The sequence below is a fragment of the Bubalus bubalis genome, chromosome 2, assembly GCF_019923935.1.
Source record: "Bubalus bubalis isolate 160015118507 breed Murrah chromosome 2, NDDB_SH_1, whole genome shotgun sequence".
NCBI lineage: Eukaryota > Metazoa > Chordata > Mammalia > Artiodactyla > Bovidae > Bubalus > Bubalus bubalis.
The window spans coordinates 64,293,447-64,313,007 of record NC_059158.1 but is presented as its reverse complement, the minus strand read 5'-3'; positions in this window follow the sequence as shown (position 1 = coordinate 64,313,007).

Sequence of the window (19,561 nt, the reverse complement as noted above, 5' to 3'; positions counted from 1 at the left end):
TAGTTTTTTAGCCACTGCCATTCTGGACTTCTTTTTCCTATTCTAACTACCTAACAGTTTCCTTCTGCTGCTTAAGAGAGAGAGATAAAAATGTCTGACACTTGCAAGTCTATTTCCTCCATTTGGAGACCCCTGGCCTTCCTGCCTGTTACCTTCTCAGTAGCAAAGAGTCAGATACAACTACGTGACTAACACACATAAACACACACACATATTAGTAAAACATATACATAGTGAGAAACTAAACTTAATCTAAGGCATGTTAAAGGATGTGACACGTGACTAATCATATTTGCTAATTACATTGACAGGGACAAATGAGGCACTGATAAAGAATTATGAAAAACAGAACATGAAAATAAAGCCTGATAGATTTACCCAAAAAAGCGGAGGGGAGGGCAAAATAAGCTAAGTGTAACTACTGAACACATTAAATATCTACTGATTACTGTGCTTAATAAACTAGGATGATGTATGACAACAGTAGCTGCTATATGAAAAGAGCTATAAACCCCCTATAGCTTTTTATCTCTTTCCTGACTACCTACACTCATTCAGGGTACATTTTATAAATTAACCAAATTCTATATTAGCTAATAATATAGTACACTGTATATATTTTGGACTGTTGTGACTTTGTAAACATGTTGGTTCAATATCTTTCTTAGAAATTACCCATTTGAAAATTGTGTGTCAGTGTGGATTTCTCTCTACTTTTATAATCAATTTTTTTGTAAGTCAGTCAGTTCAGTCACTCAGTCGTGTCTGTCTCTGAGACCCCATGAACCACAGCACACCAGGGCTCCCTGTCTATCACCAACTTCCGGAGTTCACCTAAACTCATGTCCATTGAGTTGGTGATGCCATCCAACCACCTCATCCTCTGTTGTCCCCTTCTCCTCCTGCCCAGTCTTGCCCAGCATCAGGGTCTTTTCAAGTGAATCAGCTCTTCGCATCACGTGGCCAAAGGACTGGAGTTTCAGCTTTAGCATCAGTCCTTCCAATGAACCCCCAGGACTGATCTCCTTTAGGATGGACTGGTTGGATCTCCTTGCAGTCCAAGGGACTCTCAAGAGTCGTCTCCAACACCACAGTTCAAAAGCATCAATTCTTTGGCTCTCAGCTTTCTTTATGGTCCAACTCTCACACCCATACATGACTACTGGGAAAACCATAGCCTTGGCTAGATGGACCTTTGTTGGAAAAGCAATGTATGCTTTTTAATATGCTATCTAGGTTTGTCATAACTTTCCTTCCAAGGAGTAAGTATCTTTTAATTTCATAGCTGCAATCACCATCTGCAGTGATTTTGGAGACCAAAAAAATAAAGTCAGCCACTGTTTTCACTGTGTCCCCATCTATTTGCCATGAAGTGATGGGACTGGATGCCATGATCTTAGTTTTCACTTAGTTTTCACTCTCCTCTTTCACTTTCATCATAATTTGCTCTAAATAAAATTATCAATTTCAAAACAATTTTATTAGAACATTGTATTATTTACCTGAGTTTTCAATAATAATACTATAGGTGATTTTTATATCTTTCCTCTGTTTCTGTCTCAATGCAGAAAAATAAAATGAAAAATAAAAAGAAACCAATTCATACAGAGTTAACTAATTTGCAAGTTACTATTAGCTACATACCTAAATTAATAAATGCCTAATGGATATTTGCTATTAGTAGGAAAAGAATTAACATGATTCATATCAATATGTAAAAGAAAATCCATTATTATTATTGCTAAAATATAGGTTTTATAACAACTGACATTTAATTCTGATGGAGGCATTTAGTAATAGCTAACATGTACATCACCAACTCAATGCATATGAGTTTGAGTGAACTCCAGGAGTTGGTGATGGACAATGAGGCCTGGCGTGCTCCAATTCATGGGGTCACAAAGAGTCGCACATGACTGAGCAACTGAACTAAACTGAACTGAACTGAACATGTACTGAGCACCAAATATCTGCCAGATATCATGTAGAGCTTTAAATGTATTGTCTCATTTATTTCTCAAAACAAATCTTATTTATTTCTCAAAACAACTCTTATTTGGTTGGTACTACAGAAAGTTTTACAGGCAGAAAGATTAAGGTTTAGAGAGGTTGCATTTATACACTTTTTAATCATTGTATATTTTAAATCAAATTTATGATTTGTATACATATATATATAACAAATAGAATCTGCATATATGAATATAAAATTATTTTATGATCTAGTATAAGTGAAAGAGCAACAGTATGTAAATTGTGATACTATATATGTCAAGAAAAGAATCTTAAAATGGTTTACTATAAGATGAAGAAGCTTATAATGTATTAGGAAGACTATATAGTAATACATCATTTTAAATATTTTTATAAAATTTTTATACCTAAATTTTAATGATAATCATTTTCCTTAGGTTGAAAATTTTCATATAATTTATTTTCTTCTATATTTTGATTGTATTTTATATTTGTCTGGTATAAACATAGCACTATTAATGTAGGACTATTTAAATAACAATATTCAATGTCCATAACTAATGATTTTATATAAATGATAACATTTATCTCTGTTCTTTAATATTTAGTTATTGCAACAGTACATACTGACTTGAAAATTGCAATTACAGTACAGAGTTCATTGAAATTATATATAGCTAGATGTCATCTCTGGTTATCCATTCTTTTAGTATTAAAGCTAATTGGCTCCAACTACATCCTATGTGTGGTTAAAAGCCTTGAATCCCTTCAAATACCTACAAAGTATTTTAGGGGCCTTCTATTTCAATTGATTACTTGTGAGGCAAATTTGTGGTTTCCCCTATCTTCTAGAACATTTTTATGCTCTTTTTCCTAAATCATTTCTTTATTTGCAACACAACTATAAAATAAAAATAGTCTTATTTCCTTTAGTGTCTCAAGGAATAATACATGACCTTGGTTTTAAAAAAGAGATGCTTAAAATTTTGTCATTACAGCCAAGCATATTATGGAAATTATATTTAGACATATTTAGACCTTTTTCGTGGACTTCCCAGGTGGCTCAGTGGTAAAGAATTCACCTGCCAAGCAGGAGACACAGGTTCAATCCCCAGGTCAGGAAGATTCCCTGGAGAAGGGAATGGCAACCCACTCCAGTATTCTTGCCTGGAGAATCCCATGGACAGAGAAGACTAGTGGGCTACAGTTCATGGGGTCTCAAAGAGTCTGACATGACTAAGCAACTAACATTACTACTACTACTAACCCCTACATTATTCTTTATTTTTTTTTTCTCAAAAGTTTGTTCTTTGAGTTATTCAAGTGCTACCCTGAGAACAATCTTTCCAAATAAAATGACACATTATTTTTTTTTTTGTCAAACAAAGACATCCTTCCTCCCAAGGGGAATTAGAAGACCACCTCTTGGATTTTTCTTCCCACATTGTGGTCTTTCATCAAACTCTTTGCAACTCCATGGACTGTAGCCTGCCAGGCTCCTTTGTCCATGTGATGTTGCAGGCAAGTATACTGGAGTAGGCTGCAATTTCTTTCTCCAGAGGATCTTCCTGACCCAGGGATCCAACCCGGGTCTCCTGCACTGCAGGTGGATTTTTTACTGCTGAAGCCACAGGGGATTCCTCACAACATTTACAACAGCCTTAAAAATAAATAGCTAACAATCATATTCTTGTCTCATAATGTTTATATCATGTGGGCATTTTAAGTTCTCAGTACTATTGGTTTAAGATGATCAGTTTATCTTTTTTTCAGTTACTCATACTCCACACAGAGCAAGTCAAGTTCCCACCAGACTTGCTAACCATTGGCTAGTCATACTCTCTAATCACATTTCAGTTTGCAGACATAGTAAATGAGACAGGCGGACTAGAGGCTTGCTAAAGATGTTTTCAATTTAAATAACAAAGATGTGTTTTTTTTAATAACCGATATGAAAAAAAGAAAAACAACTTACCAAACTAGTACATTTATTTCACTTGTTAATAAAACTTTTTTTTTGAAATATGAATTCCCAAGCTCATTAAAAATGTAGTGCCTATGCATTCTACAAAGTATCCATTTACTTATTTCCTACTTGGGTTTTAATAAAACAAGCTTTTAATTTTCAGTAAGCTCCTTTTAAGACACTTTTATTTGTAGTAGTTCAAAAATAATGGTTTTTTTTTTTTGCAACAAGTCTTATTAATATAAAATCTAATCTACAGTTCTAAGTTGGGCTTTCTCTAGGGAGAGTTTGGAAAATAGTGTCATTTCACTAAATTGTGTATCTCAGAGAACTCAGACAGAGCTATAGTTCTTTGAACAAAAATAAAGTAAAAGAGTAAAGAGAAAGATATTTAATAATTTTAGAAGAAAAACTGTTTATGAAGCTTTTTATGGAACTGGATTAACTTTAAAGATCACAAACAGTAAATTATATGCTTATGATATGTTGTGAGGTTTTTTAAGAGTATCAACATACATCTAAAAGAAAATGAAAAAGAAAAAGTTTGGAATGAGAATTAAGATAAGCCAATTTATTGAAAAAATTGCACTGAAGTGGTAAAGATGAAGAGATAAGGAAAATTGATTGAAAAGCAAGAAAATACAATATTTTATGTTTTTGCTACTTCTTCAGCTTTTCATGTGCCAATTTAATTAAAGAATTAAATGTCTTTTCTTTCCAATATGATATTTTAGATACTCAAACTTTATCACACTCTATCTTTTGGAAACAATTTCTATTTCATCTTTCAAAGCTATTTGCTTCAATAGTCGATACATTGCACCTCAAATCTTTTAGACACCTGGTTTTCTTGTTGTGACATATTTTCACCCTGTGTCTCTTTCAAAGGAAATGTTTCTCCTATACAATTAACTTCGGCCTTATAATAAAGATTCTGACTTAATTTTTACTTTTCACTGCTGAGAGCATTCAAGTTCTACCACTGCCTCTTCCTCTTTGGTCCTACATTTGAACAAGTTGATAAGAAAATCCAAGTGCTCCTTCTTCTAGGAGCCAGAAGTTCAAACCAAGGAAGCCCCAGCCAACATTTCGGAAGTCATATCCCAGCCTACACCTACTCACAAAAGAATCCAAGCCAGTCAACTTTTTATACACTCCCTAGCCATTTTGGGGTCCCGCTTCAGGTCTGCCTTGCTTCTCCAAGAAAATTTATCATTCACATAATGAGTCTATTTTCTCACCTATTGGTATATAGCAGTAGTCTTGAAATCCAAACCAAATTTTGTGTGAGGGGGGGGTCTGTCTTGTTTCTGTGTGGTGATCACAGCTCATATCCACTGTTTAAATAAAGCCTCACCCCTCCAATGGGGTGAAACATATAAAGAGGTTTCTTACCTAGTAATTTTTCTATGTGTATAGCAATATTAAAAAGAAAGTCTTGTTTTATTATCAGAAACAGAGGGAATAAAAATTAAAAAAAAAAAAAAAAAAAAAAAAAAACTTGTTTCACTTATTCCCCTGTATGTTTTCTTAACTACTAAAAATCTATGACACCCAGCATGGTACCTGTACTCTTTGGGGAAGGTGAATATCAGTTTTTTAGAATAAAAGTTTTAATTCCATTTTCTGACTCAATTCTAGGAGCAGTGCTTACTTGTTTAACTTTTGTCCGTGGATACACTTGAAGTAGGTTAGACAGATATATCAGTTACGTGAATCCAAATCCATATTCTTTCCTAGATTCAAACTGTCCATTTTTCTGTTCATGTCTTAATTATTTTCCCCAGGCACGGGGTTAGTTATGACACAGTGAGGAGTTATATAATGATTCAAATGACCCTGTAAAATTAATCTTAATAATACAATGTCAAAAAATATTATGGCTCACACTGAATCACTATAAAAATCTATTATTAACTCCTTAGAAAGAAATAAAAGTAAAAAATAATTAAAACTTTTAGAAATTAAAATAAATGAAATAATCCTGTTTTTTTTATTAGACTTCATCTTAACAAGATTACATTGCAGTCCAAAACGAAGTTGCCTTTTCTTATGTCCATCTCAAACCCAAAAACACATGTGCAAACACACACACACACACACAAATCATATTTAAGAGAAATCAAGAGGTTAAAAGTATGATAAGCCACCATGTGGATAAAATAAGTATATAAAACTAAGAAGCCAGTGCTCATCTCCCTGGGTAACATTATGTCAGCAGCCATGCTATTACTCTGACAACATAACCCGAGGGAGGGTGAATAGTGTCTGTGTCTTAGGTAATGTCTTGGTTCAGAGAACTCAGAGGACCTATGTCTATCAGGTCATCTGAACACTAAATCTTTAAAATAGACTTGCCACAATTACAAACTGTGTTCTTCCTAAAACGTCTGGTAGACTAAAATAAACCCCAGTTCCCTAAGTTTGCTTTTCAGTGTGATCCCTGGAAATGCAAATGTAGCCAGCATCTAACATCACAGGCTCCCAAACTTGTTGTAAAAAAGTCCCCACTCAAGGTGCTCCCAGCTTCTCTATAATCATATCGATGCACCTTTACAGGTACTAGTGCCATTTTAACCCTGCTCCAGTGATGAGATTATAAAGTACTAAGGCCTTAAAATTTTTTTTTAAAGTGCTAATCAGTTTAATTATTTGAATATTCTTAAGAAATTCTCCATAAAACTATCTGCTTTCTCTATAATAAATGTTCTGTTTTACAATATGCAACCAATGGACAGTTTGATTAATTCATGTTTTTAGAGACTCACTCTTAAACTTTATTATTCCTGTAATTTCTAGAAGTCAGCAATCTACACAGAGTTAACATAATTTAATAGAACATTAAAGTCATTCTTACTGCTTAGATCACCAATACGACAAGTTGAAAGACAGTATCGTCTCATAATCTTCCTTTTGTGATCATAACATTTCCTTAGATCCTTTGGTTTCATACATGAACCATATCATGGTTGGGTTGTGCAAATACCAATTTTAACTTTGGCTTTCTTTCTTTTTAAAAAATTCATTTTAAATTGGGGGAAATTGCCTCACAATGTTGTGTTGGCTTCTTCCATACAACAAAGCAAATCAGCCATGCTGCTGCTGCTGCTAAGTCACTTCAGTCGTGTCAGACTCTGTGCCACCCCATAGACAGCAGCCCATCAGGCTCCACTGTCCCTGGGATTTTCCAGGCAAGAACACTGGAGTGGGTTACCATTTTCTTCTCTACTGCATGAAAGTGAAAAGTGAAAGTGAAGTCACTAAGTTGTGTCCAACTCTTTGAGACCCATGGACTGCAGCCCACCAGGCTCCTCCGTCCGTGGGATTTTCCAGGCAAGAGTATTGGAGTGGGTTGCCATTGCCTTCTCCATAATTATACCTGTATCACCTCCCTCCTGAGCCTCCCTCCCTCCTCACCCATGCTACTCCTCTAAATCATCACAGACTGCCAGGCTGGGCTCCCTATTGTTATATAGCAACTTCTCACCAGCTATCTATTTTACACATGGAGATCAGCCCTGGGTGTTCTTTGAAAGGAATGATGCTAAGTTGAAACTCCAGTACTTTGGCCACCTCATGTAAAGAGTTGACTCATTGGAAAAGACCTGATGCTGGGAGGGATTGGGGGCAGGAGGAGAAGGGGACGACAGAGGATGAGATGGCTGGATGGCATCACCCACTCGATGGACGTGAGTTTGAGTGAACTCTGGGGGTTGGTGATGGACCGGGAGGCCTGGCGTGCTGCGATTCATGGGGTGGCAAAGAGTCGGACACGACTGAGCGACTGAACTGAAATGAACTGAATGTATATATGTTGATGCTACTTTCTCCACTCATTATACTCTCTCCTTCCCCCACTGTGTCCACAAATCCATTCTCTATATCTGCATCTTCATTCTTTCCCTGCAAACTGGTTCATCAATACCATTTTTCTACATCCCATATATACATGTACAATTTTTTTTTTCTCTTTCTAACTTACTTAACTCTGTATAACAGGCTCTAGGTTCATCCACCTCACTAGAACTGGTATAGTATTCAGTCACAAGAAAGAACAGTTGGCTATCTTTCTTAATAGGGATTCCCTGATGGCTTAATTGTGAAGAATCTGCCTACCAGTGCAGGGAATGTGGGTTACATCCCTGGGTAGGGAAGATCCTCTGGAGAGGGAAATGGCAACCCACTCCAGTGTTCATGCCTGGGAAATCCCATAGTCAGAGGAGCTTGGTGGGCTATAGTCTATGGGGTCATTGAAGAGTTGGACACCCTAGCGACTAAACAAAAAAATATATATATTTCTTAATAATATCTTTACTTATTTCTAGTCAGGCTGGGTGGAAGGCAATGGCACCCCACTCCAGTACTTTTGCCTGGAGAATCCCATGGTTGGAGGAGCCTGGTGGGCTGCAGTCCATGGGGTCGCGAAGAGTCAGACACGACTGAGCGACTTCACTTTCACTTTTCACTTTCATACATTGGAGAAGGAAATGGTAACCCACTCCAGTGTTCTTGCCTGGAGAATCCCAGGGACGGAGGAGCCTGGTGAGCTGCCGTCTCTGGGGTCGCAGAGTCGGACACGACAGAAGTGACTTAGCAGCAGCAGCAGCAGCAGCAGCAGTCAGGCTATACACATTACAGTCCTTTCCTTTCTTGTCTTTTCCTGTCATGGAATGAGTCAATGACTCGATAACCAGTGCTTCAGTGTTTCCAGTATTACTGGGAGGCAGTCTTCCTCCATTATTGAAGACAGCTGTGGCCATGGATAGACTAGATGTACCTTCTCATACTTGAAATAAGCATGCATTTTATCATGTAATTTTAACGTAAAAGATCCATATTTTTTCCCAGAAAAATATCTTCTGTTCAGTTCAGTTCAGTGGCTTAGTTTTGTCCAAATCTGAGACCCCATGAATAGCAGCACACCAGGCCTCCCTGACAATCACCAACTCCCGGAGTTCACTCAAACTCACATCCATTGGTGATGCCATCCAGCCATCTCATCCTCTGTCGTCCCCTTCTCCTCCTGCCCTCAATCCCTCCCAACATCAGAGTCTTCCAATGAATCAACTCTTCGTGTGAGGCGACCAAAGTATTGGAGTTTCAGCTTTAGCATCAGTCCTTCCAATGAACACCCAGGACTGATCTCCTTTAGGATGGACTGGTTGGATCTCCTTGCAGCCTAAGGGACTCTCAAGAGTCTTCTCCAACACCACTTTTCTAAAGCATCAATTCTTCGACACTCAGCCTTCTTCACAGTCCAACTCTCATATCCGTACATGACCACTGGAAAAACAATAGCCTTGACTAGACAGACTTTTGTTGGCAAAGTAATGTCTCTGCTTTTGAATATGCTATCTAGTTTGGTCATATCTTTCCTTCGAAGGAGTAAGCATCTTTTAATTTCATGGCTGCAATCACCATCTGCAGTGATTTTGGAGCCCCAAAAAATAAAGTCTGACACTGCTTCTACTGTTTCCCCATCTACTTCCCATGAAGTGATGGGACCAGATGCCATGATTTTTACCATTAGTTTTCTGAATGTTGAGCTTTAAGCCAACTTTTTCACTTTCCTCTTTCACTTTCATCAAGAGGCTTTTTAGTTCTTCTTCACTTTCTGCCATAAGGGTGGTGTCATCTGCATATCTGAGGTTATTGATATGTCTCCTGGCAATCTTGATTCCAGCTTGTGCTTCTTCCAGTCCAGCGTTTCTCATGATGCACTCTGTATATAAGTTAAATAAGCAGGGTGACAATATACAGCCTTGACTTACTCCTTTTCCTATTTGGAACCAGTTTGTTGTTCCATGTCCAGTTCTAACTGATACCCCTTTATAGCAAAATTATGTTTCTTAATAAGAAAGTGCCAGTGTTAAGGAACTGTCACATTACCAAGTTCTTCCATTTTGATAGAATTAATTAGATGCATCAGTTTGACTCCCTGGAGAAGGATATGGCAAACCATTCTGGTATTCTTGCCTGACAGAGGAGCCTGGGGGACCGCAGTCCATGGGATCACAAAGTCAGACTGGACTTAGCAACTGAGAATGCACCAATTTGACTAGTCATTTATTTCATTACAAGTTTTTCAAAATGGGCTCAAACAAAACTGGCACAGGAAAAGACTGTGCTTATCTGAACTTATTGAATGTTTAAGACAAGCCAGGTTTAAAAATTTTTGATTTAAACATCAGGTTTGCCAATATTGAGAACTTAGAAAAATCAAATGATACCAAAGGTATTCTGATCTCCACAGGACTGTGGGGCACCTTGATGTTATTTATACTTCATTCTAAGAATACCGGCTTCAAAGGTAACATGGGTCATTAATATCCAGTTATGGACAGATTTTCTAATTGTTTCTCAAACTCCTGGACTTAAGCCATCTGCTCAAAATTTTCAAGTGATTAAAAAAATTCTGACATATAAAAGAATAACATATTTAGAAATTAAATATTAAAAATATGTAGTTAATTTAAATTTTTATTAATTATTTATTTTAAATGATATCCAAATTAATTAATCTTAAAGTAGAATCGCTCCACCAGTGCTTAAAATAATTTTTTTTCTAATTCTATATAAAGGATTTGGCAGTGCAATCTTTATTGAAATATAAATTTTATGTTATAATTTTAATAATCTATTAAATGCTTTTTCAATTATCTCATTTCCAGAATAATTCTAAAAGCTAGATATTACTAGTACTTAATTTGTTTAACTTCAGCTAATTTATATTTTAATAAAAACATCTGAGTTTTGGATAGTTTTTACACATTATGAGTTTCCAGATTCTGAGGCTTGTTTAAAAAGTAAGTCATTTAATCTGAGGGGAAAATAATTCCTAAGAAAATACAAATCTGATAAAAGAATGCCATCATAAAATGTCAAATATCTAAAATATGTTACATTGTCAATATTGGCTAAAATGAGGATTACCATAAATGGACCTATTTTACTTTTTCCAAGGGGAATCAGATGCATGGTTACCTTATTAAGGAGTGGTCCTAGAATTTCTGACCCTACTACACATCATATGGTATACAAAATAATCCAGAAAGAAAGCTCTTAATGCAAGACCTGTCAACACAATGCAATGACTCCTCCAGCCACCCTAAGAGAGGCCTATACCTATTTCAGTATGAACACAGTCTAACTTTTCTAGAGAAAAGATAATTTATTTATTGCTTCCACAGACTGCATCAATCCTGAAGTGTTGAACTTTTCTATCATTATCATCATCATCATCATTATTGCTACTACTTTGACTACTTAACTTCTGCCATGAAATGGAGTCTAGAAATTGGACTGACTTTGGGACTAAGGTAGGCAATATAAAGTGTGTGTAAATTATGGAATGAGTTTCTTATTTAATCTATAGTCTCAGGGATTTCTCTTTGCATGTAAGATAAAGGAGGATTATATAGAAGCAGATCTATTTTGACTGAGACACAAAATTATATATATATATATATATATATATATATATTTGTGTATGTGTGTGTATGTTGTTGTTTAGTTGCTAACTTGTGTCAGACTCTTTGTGACCCCATGGACTGCAGCATACCAGGTTCCCTGTCCTCCACTATCTTCTGGAATTTGCTCAAATTCACTGCGTTTGTAACGCTATCTAAGCATCTCATCCTCTGCCACCCTCTTTTCCTTTTGCCTTTAATGTGTGTGTATATATATCTATAATATAGTATGAGACAATCCAATACATAAAATTCTGTCATGTGAAACATTTGTAAATTTGTTCAATATGACATGAATATTAGTAAGAGCTAATAGTAAATGTTGAAATTATGGAAAGTTTAAAACAGGCTAAAAATACTTTTTGTCGAATGGAAGCAGAAAAAAATCATATAAATACAAATACTTTAATACATCTCATTGAAGGTTTTTATCTCTGTTAAATTTTATGTATGACCTTTAGCAAAAATAAGACTATACCTTATTTATACTTGACTCTACTTCATAACCCTTAGAAATATCTACAGTATTATAATTATGTGTTAGATATACAGAATCTATATATATATACCCTAGTGTGCATAGAGATGCTGCATATCTTGAAATTTAGACTTTAAAAGTGACAGGCATAGTATTTTCAAAGAATTAAAGAAGTCATGATTAATTTGTTATAAATATAAAAGTCAGTCATGTTAGGATGACTTTACTTTTCAGATGTTCCCTTATGCTTTTAAGTAAAGGCATTTTCATAAAGCTCTGAATAAAACAAATAGTGCCACATACCAAATTATGAAGTGATGTTCTTCCTGTTTTAGTTGAGTCATTTAAAACTAGTTATGACTTTCTGTCTCATATTGGTACAGAAATTATCATTATATCTTATTGATTGTAGAAATAAATAATATATAGGTCAGTGAACTCATTTAAAATGAAGCTATGTGACTAGGTAAAACTCTATAGTAACCATTACCTTCTCTTAAAATCTTAGAATGTTAGAAGGTAGAACTAATTATCTATATGAAGTTATAGTATCATAGCATGATTATATCTACTCCATGAAATACCATAAACAGTTATTTAAAACACAGCTACAAAACTTACTGATTAATGCTAATTATATCATTTGTAATTTACCTAAGGACCTTTCTTCAGAGAAAGTAATGGCACCCCACTCCAGTACTCTTGCCTGGAAAATCCCATGGACGGAGGAGCCTGGTGGGCTGCAGTCCATGCGGTCGCGAAGAGTCAGACACGACTGAGTGACTTCACTTTCACTTTTCACTTTCATGCATTGAAGAAGAAAATGACAACCCACTCCAGTGTTCTTGCCTGGAGAATCCCAGGGACGGGGGAGCCTGGTGGGCTGCCCTCTATGGGGTCGCACAGAGTCGGACACGACTGAAGCGACTTAGCAGCAGCAGCAGCAGCAAAGACCTTTCTTACTCTTCATGTTGCCATTTGGTTATTCAAAACTCTCACAAGTGAAAATATGAAGAGACACACAGGATACAAACTAGTTGAAGGCAGAAAACTCAGTGGTATCGGATTTATTGACAAAGCTGCTTAACTTATTTTAATTATTTTTTCCCCTGATTTTAGGATAGCTAAAGGAGACATACTGTTCAAGAAACCTGATGTGGTTTTTAAAAACGGTGTTGAAATCTTTGATATTCTTCCTATTGAGAAGTGGAGTCTTCTATCCCCTTTTTTAAGTCTGGCAGGCATGTGACTGTCTTGAATCATAAACACTGAGTAAAATAACTTCCTAGCCACGATTGCAGTAGAGCATGCAGCTTCCTTTGGGATTTCTCGGAATGCCCGTTTCCCAGAAGCTCAGCCTAGGATGTTCAGCAGGTAGGAGGTACAGTCACCTTAAAACTAGCATGCTGAAGGCACCCCTGTAGGCGTTCCAGGGGACAACCTTGGCTGAGTTCCTACCTGACAACCAACATCACCTGACAACCATGTGATTGAGTCTCTTGGATGACTTTAGCAGAAGAGACCCCAAGCAAAACTTGCTGACCCAAGTCATCTCCAAAATTCTTTTCCCACAGAATTGTGAGCAAAATAAAATTATTGTTTTAAGTCACAAAGCTTTGGGTTATTTATTACACAGCAACTATAATCAGATCACCTCCTACCAACTCTGCTTGCTTTATTTAGATGAGGCTGTATCCATGTTTGGGCTTCCCAGGTGGCACTAGTGGTAAAGAACCTGCCTGCCAATGCAGGAGATGCAAGAGACACGGGTGTCCATGTTTAAGCTGGACTTGATTCAGGAACCAAAGTGAACATTTCAGGAATAGGAAGGCACATACTGAATATGTAAATCATCCCTGAATTGAGAAAAATACCCAGATTACCAAAAAAAAAAAAAAAAATACAGCAAGAATTCAATTTTTCCGTTTCTCCCTTCCCTAGCATACACCTGTGGTCCTGTGAAGGGTCTTGTATGACCAGCTGAAAGAGCAAGAGAAAGTTTGTGTTTGGTTTACAGATGGGCTCACTAAGCATGTGGGTGCAAACATAAAACAGTAATGGCTGCATTACAGCCACATTTGTGGCAGCCCTGAGAGACAGAGAGTGCGTAGTGGAAAGAAAGATGCATGTCAGCTGCAGCTCTGAAAACAGCTGCAACAGGGACAGTGGTTAGCCACATGCTTCCTTTCCTCCTCTGAGAGTCTTTTCAGGAAGAACCAGCCCATGGGAATAATGAAGAAATTGTCTCCCAAACCTGTGTGGAAAAATAGGTGTGTGTGACTCAAAGGATGGAACTGGGTATTAATGAGAGTGTGCCTCTCAGATGTGTGACTCCGGGAATGCAACTGACCAAGAGCTCCAGCCCACTACTCTGAAATCAACTGCTTTGTTTCCCAAATTCCCCAAAGCTGCTCCCAGCCAGTGACTGAGTATAGCAAGGCAACAAGGCAAGTCTGTTCTTGGGAGGAAAAGGACTTCTCTGACAAGCATTTTGGATCAAGATTCACTGATAGCCTTACCAAACCTTGCTTAGAGGTGCACTGCAGTCTAGCAATCTTCACAAATTATCCTATGAGGCTCATAAAAACTTCAGATAATATTATTATCATTTACTTTTAAAGACAATAGAAGCTTAATGATGTTATGATCAATTTCTAAGGTCATGTAGTTAGAAGTGATATAGCTGGAATTTGCAATCAGGAAGTCTGATAATAGAGTCTGTTTAATACAAATTAGCTAGAATAGCATTTCGCCAATATGATTATACTGAGTCATGTACTGTTTTACTTTAGGAACCAAGAAAGTAAAGACTGGGCTCTAGGTGGAAGTTTAAACTTTTTATGTCAGTGCCTAATGCAAAATGGCAACCCTCTCCAGTGTTCTTGCCTGGAGAATCCCATGGAGAAGCCTGGTAGGCTATAGTCCATGAGGTCACACAGAGTCAGACACAATGGAAGCAACTTAGCAGCAGCAGCAGCAATGCAAAAAGGATGCATATTAGAAGAAACTTATCTATGCATTTGTCTGTAACCCAGCAGATGTATTCCAGTATATGCAATAACCAAATAGGCCACACTCTCATTGCAGCAAACAACAGTAGATGTCATAGGAATTGGATGTTTATAAGATGTGTCAAACATTTAATTTGGGGGTTGCATATTTTAATTTGCATAGAAAAGTTTGGCCTCAATCAATCAATTGATTTTCTGTGTTTCAACACTTACCAATTTAAGAGTACTGTCCTTGTGAAATTAAATGGCATGGCTAGAAGCAATTAATTAGACATATATTATAGTCACTCTCAGTAGCATGACCAAATTTATTTTCTATATACATAGCTGTAATACATCTGCAGGTGATGTTATATACTATTTTTCTGAAGCAATATGTCTTAAAATTAGCACTGTCTGTAAAAAAATAATAGGTTTAGCAAATCACTTTTGAGAAGCTCTTGCATTACAGATTTTAGTAAAGTAATAAATATTCTTTGGTTCTTTTAGTTTTATATAACATTACAAGTTTCCAGACCCTGACTTAGAAATATGGTATCAGTATCTTTCCAAGGATATAGAAAATATGTATTTTGGAGAGAAGAAAAAGAAGTATTTATACAAGTTTGGCATGTCAGCCAGTAGCTAAGAAACTCAAGGTTACAAGAGGAATTTTTTAGAATTAAACTAATTGGAGGTTTTATTTTAATTAATACTCTGAGAAGATTATTGCAAGAAATTAAAATTCAGGGTTTTCTAAAATGAGATGTGGCTTAAAGCAAATAGTCTTCATTTTAAACCATTAAACCAAAAGAGATTCATGGGAAGTGGAACATTTGTTTTCTTTATGAGTGAATTGCATTTCTACCACTATGAAAGTTTCATCAATATGCTTACAAAATTGGTATTTTCCCCTTGTTTTTTGTATTTTTATTACTTACTTAACCTTCTTAAATACTTAGTATATCTGCCAGTTATAGGTAATCCAAGATTAATTTTTTTCTAAATCTAAACCCATGGTTTTAAAAATGTGAAACATTCTTTGAAAGGCCCATAAATTATACAGATATAGATGCACTATGGCATTTCTACAGAAATCCTAGTGATATGATTCTCTAACAAAAACTTAAATAAAAGCCTATAGTAGTTCATTAAATAATTATGAAATATGAAATGAAGTAAAACTAAAATTAAAATGTAATCATTAATTCTATATTATTTGAAAGTCATGGGATAGCTTCATAATTATAGTATTTAAATATTTAAAACAGTGTTATAATTTTATTTATATAATACATTTTAAAATAATGTGCATTTAAGAAGGTGATTAGAATCATTAAACTTAAGTATATGTGAATAGTATTACTATCAGGATTCCAACATTATCACTGTAAATTTGACTCTGACCCTCTTTCAAAAGGATGCAATAAAAAAATAACAATCAGACACTTGATTATTTTGCCTGATAGGAGGAAACATAAAATCATGAAGAAAATAAGCCTTTATCTAAATTAAAAAAAAAATATTTTCAAGGATTGATTCCAGGGTTCTAAAACATAGGAAACTATATTTAAATATAGAAAATAGAAATAGTTTAAATATAGAAAACTATATTTAAATCTTTTCAATGGTGGGTTTTAGTAGCAATCCTTATATAAGTTGGGACATGATGTCAAATTAAATTTCAGTGTGTACGCTTTTGTTAAGGGAGTCATGAATAAAATCTAGAATAGAATAGAATTGCATGTCCTTCAAACTACCCTGCAAAAGTATTTATCTCTTAACCAAAATTTAAATAAGAGAAAGTAAAAATTTTAAGGTTATATTATATTTTAAAGGCCTAATGTTAACTCATTAAAAATTATTCTTATGTGTTATAATGTAAGCATGCATTTGAAATTCAGAGGTCAAATTAAAATGTTTAGAAAATACCCCCAGAAACTCATGAGCAACTTTATCATCAAAACTCAACTAAGTGTTTTACATGTGTTTTTAGGCCATCTGTATGTCTTCTTTCCAGAAATGTCTGTTTAGATCTTTTGCCCATTTTTTTGGTTGGGTTGTTTGTTTGTTTGTCTGTTTTTAATGAGTGCTTCTAGTTGTTTGTATATTTTGGAAATTAATCCCTGCTCAGTTGCATCACTTGAAGATACTTTTTACCATTCTGTGGGGTACCTTTTTTTTGTTGTTGTTGTTTTCTTTGCTGTGCAAAAGTTTTTAAGTTTAATTAAGTCCCATTTGGTTATTTTTATTTTCATTGCTCTAGGAAGTGTATCCAAAAAGATATTGCTGAGATTTATGTCAAAGAGTGTCTGACATGAAAAGATGCTCAACATCACTAATTATTAGAGAAATGCAAATCAAAACTACAATGAGGTATCACCTCACATTAATCAAAATGACTATCATCAAAAAGTCTACAAATAATAAATACTAGAAAGTGTGTGGAGAAAAAAGAAACCTCCTACACTATTGATGGAAGAACAAAAGTGCCTTAAAAAACTAAAAATAGAACTACCATATGATTCTGCAATCCCAATATATCCAAAGAAAACCAAAATTCAAAAAGATAAATGCACCCCAATCCTCTTTGCAGCAAATTTACAATAGCCAGGACATGGGAGTAACCTAAATGTCCATTGGCAGAGGAATGGATGAAGAAGATGTGTTACATATATCAACAGAATATGACTCAGCCATAGTAAAGAAAGAAATAATGCCATTTGAAGCAATATAGATGGGCCTACAGATTATAATATTGAGTGAAGACAGTCAGTGTAAGACATATATCATATCACTCCTATATGGAACCTAATTTTTAAAATGATACAAATGAACTTATTTACAAAACAAAAGCAGACTCACAGACTTTGTCAACAAACTTATGGTTGCTAAAGGGGAAAGACGGAGTTGGGGAGGGATAAATTAGGAGTTTGGGATTAACCTAGAAATGCTACCATATATGAAATAGAAAATCAATGAGAACCTATTGTATAGCACAGGGAACTCTATTCAATATTCTGTAATAACCTATATGGGCATAGAATCTAAACAAGAATGGATGTATGTATAGCTGAATCACTTTGCTGTATACCTGAAACTAAAACAACATTGTAAATCAACTATACTCCAATATAAGACTAAAATTAAATTAAAAACTCAAGTAAATCCTTAAGTCTCCACCAGATGGCTCAGTGGTAAAAAATCCACCTTCTAAGCAGGAGACAGGAGATATAGGTTTGATCACTAGGTTGGGAAGATTCCCCTGGAGGAGGAAATGATAACCCATTCTAGTATTCTTGTATGGATAATCCCATGGACAGAAGATCCCAATGAACTATAGTCCATGAGGTTGCTAAAGAGTTGGACATACAAATCCTTAAGTACCAGAGAGAACATTTACTATTGGGCAAATGAAAAATCATCACTTGCCTTTGACATTTTAGTCTGTACAAACTGAAGACATTAATTTGTCACAACATTAACTTGAACTGGATTTTTTAAGGACTAGACCAAACTAGCCTTTTATAAAGAAACTAGGTAAACAATTTTACCTATGAAAAATCAATATGATAAGGCTTAATCAGTTCAGTTGCTCAGATGTGTCTGACTCTTTGCGACCCCATGGACTGCAGCATGCCAGGCCTCCCCGTCCATCACAAACTCCCAGAGTTTACCCAAATCCATGTCCATTGAATCAGTGATGCCATCCAACCATCTCATTCTCTGTCGTCCCCTTCTCCTCCTGTCCTCAATCTTTCCCACCATCAGGGTCTTTTCAAATGAGTCAGTTCTTCACATCAGGTGGCCAAACTATTGGAGCTTCAGCTTCAGCATCAGTCCTTCCAATGAATATTCAGGACTGATTTCCTTTAGAATTGACTGGTTCAATCTCCTTGCTGTCCAAGGGACTCTCAAGAGTCTTCTCCAACATCACAGTTCAAAAGCATCAATTCTTCAGCGCTCAGCTTTCTTTATAGTCCAGCTCTCACATCCATGCATGATTACTGGAAAAAACCATAGCTTTGACTAGATGGACTTTTGTTGGCAAAGTAATGCCTCTGCTTTTTAATATGCTTTTTAATATACTTTTCTTCCAAGGAGCAAGATAAATTTAATTTCATGGCTGCAGTCACCATCTTCAGTGATTTTGGAACCAAAAAATAAAAAAATAAAGTCTGTCACTGTTCCCATTGTTTCCCCATCTATTTGCCATGAAGTGATGGGACCAGATGCCATGATCTTAGTTTTCTGAATGTTGAGCTTTACTTATATAGAAGTAAAAGAATTCATCCAGAATACATGCTTCAGGGTTCATACTGAAAACAAATGAGACACTCAAAATACAATAATTCAAGAAAGGATTATTATTAATATAGTTGTAAATATAGAAAAACAATGAAAAAAAATTAAATAAGCTGTTACCAAGTCTGAACCCAAACCACCAAAATGATGAAGGGATAGATCAGAGAATGCTGCCAACTCAGCTACCTAGTGGAAAGGTAGAATATTCATCAATAGATAAATCATAGTGAATGGCCTTATTTTCTTTACTGCTTTTAAAACACATTCATTTGCTTTGTATCAAGTTTACTCAACCTTGTCTTCATATTGGAATCATCTGGAAAAAACACTTAAAACCATTGATGCCTTGGATGCCACAATCAGAAATTCTGATTTAATT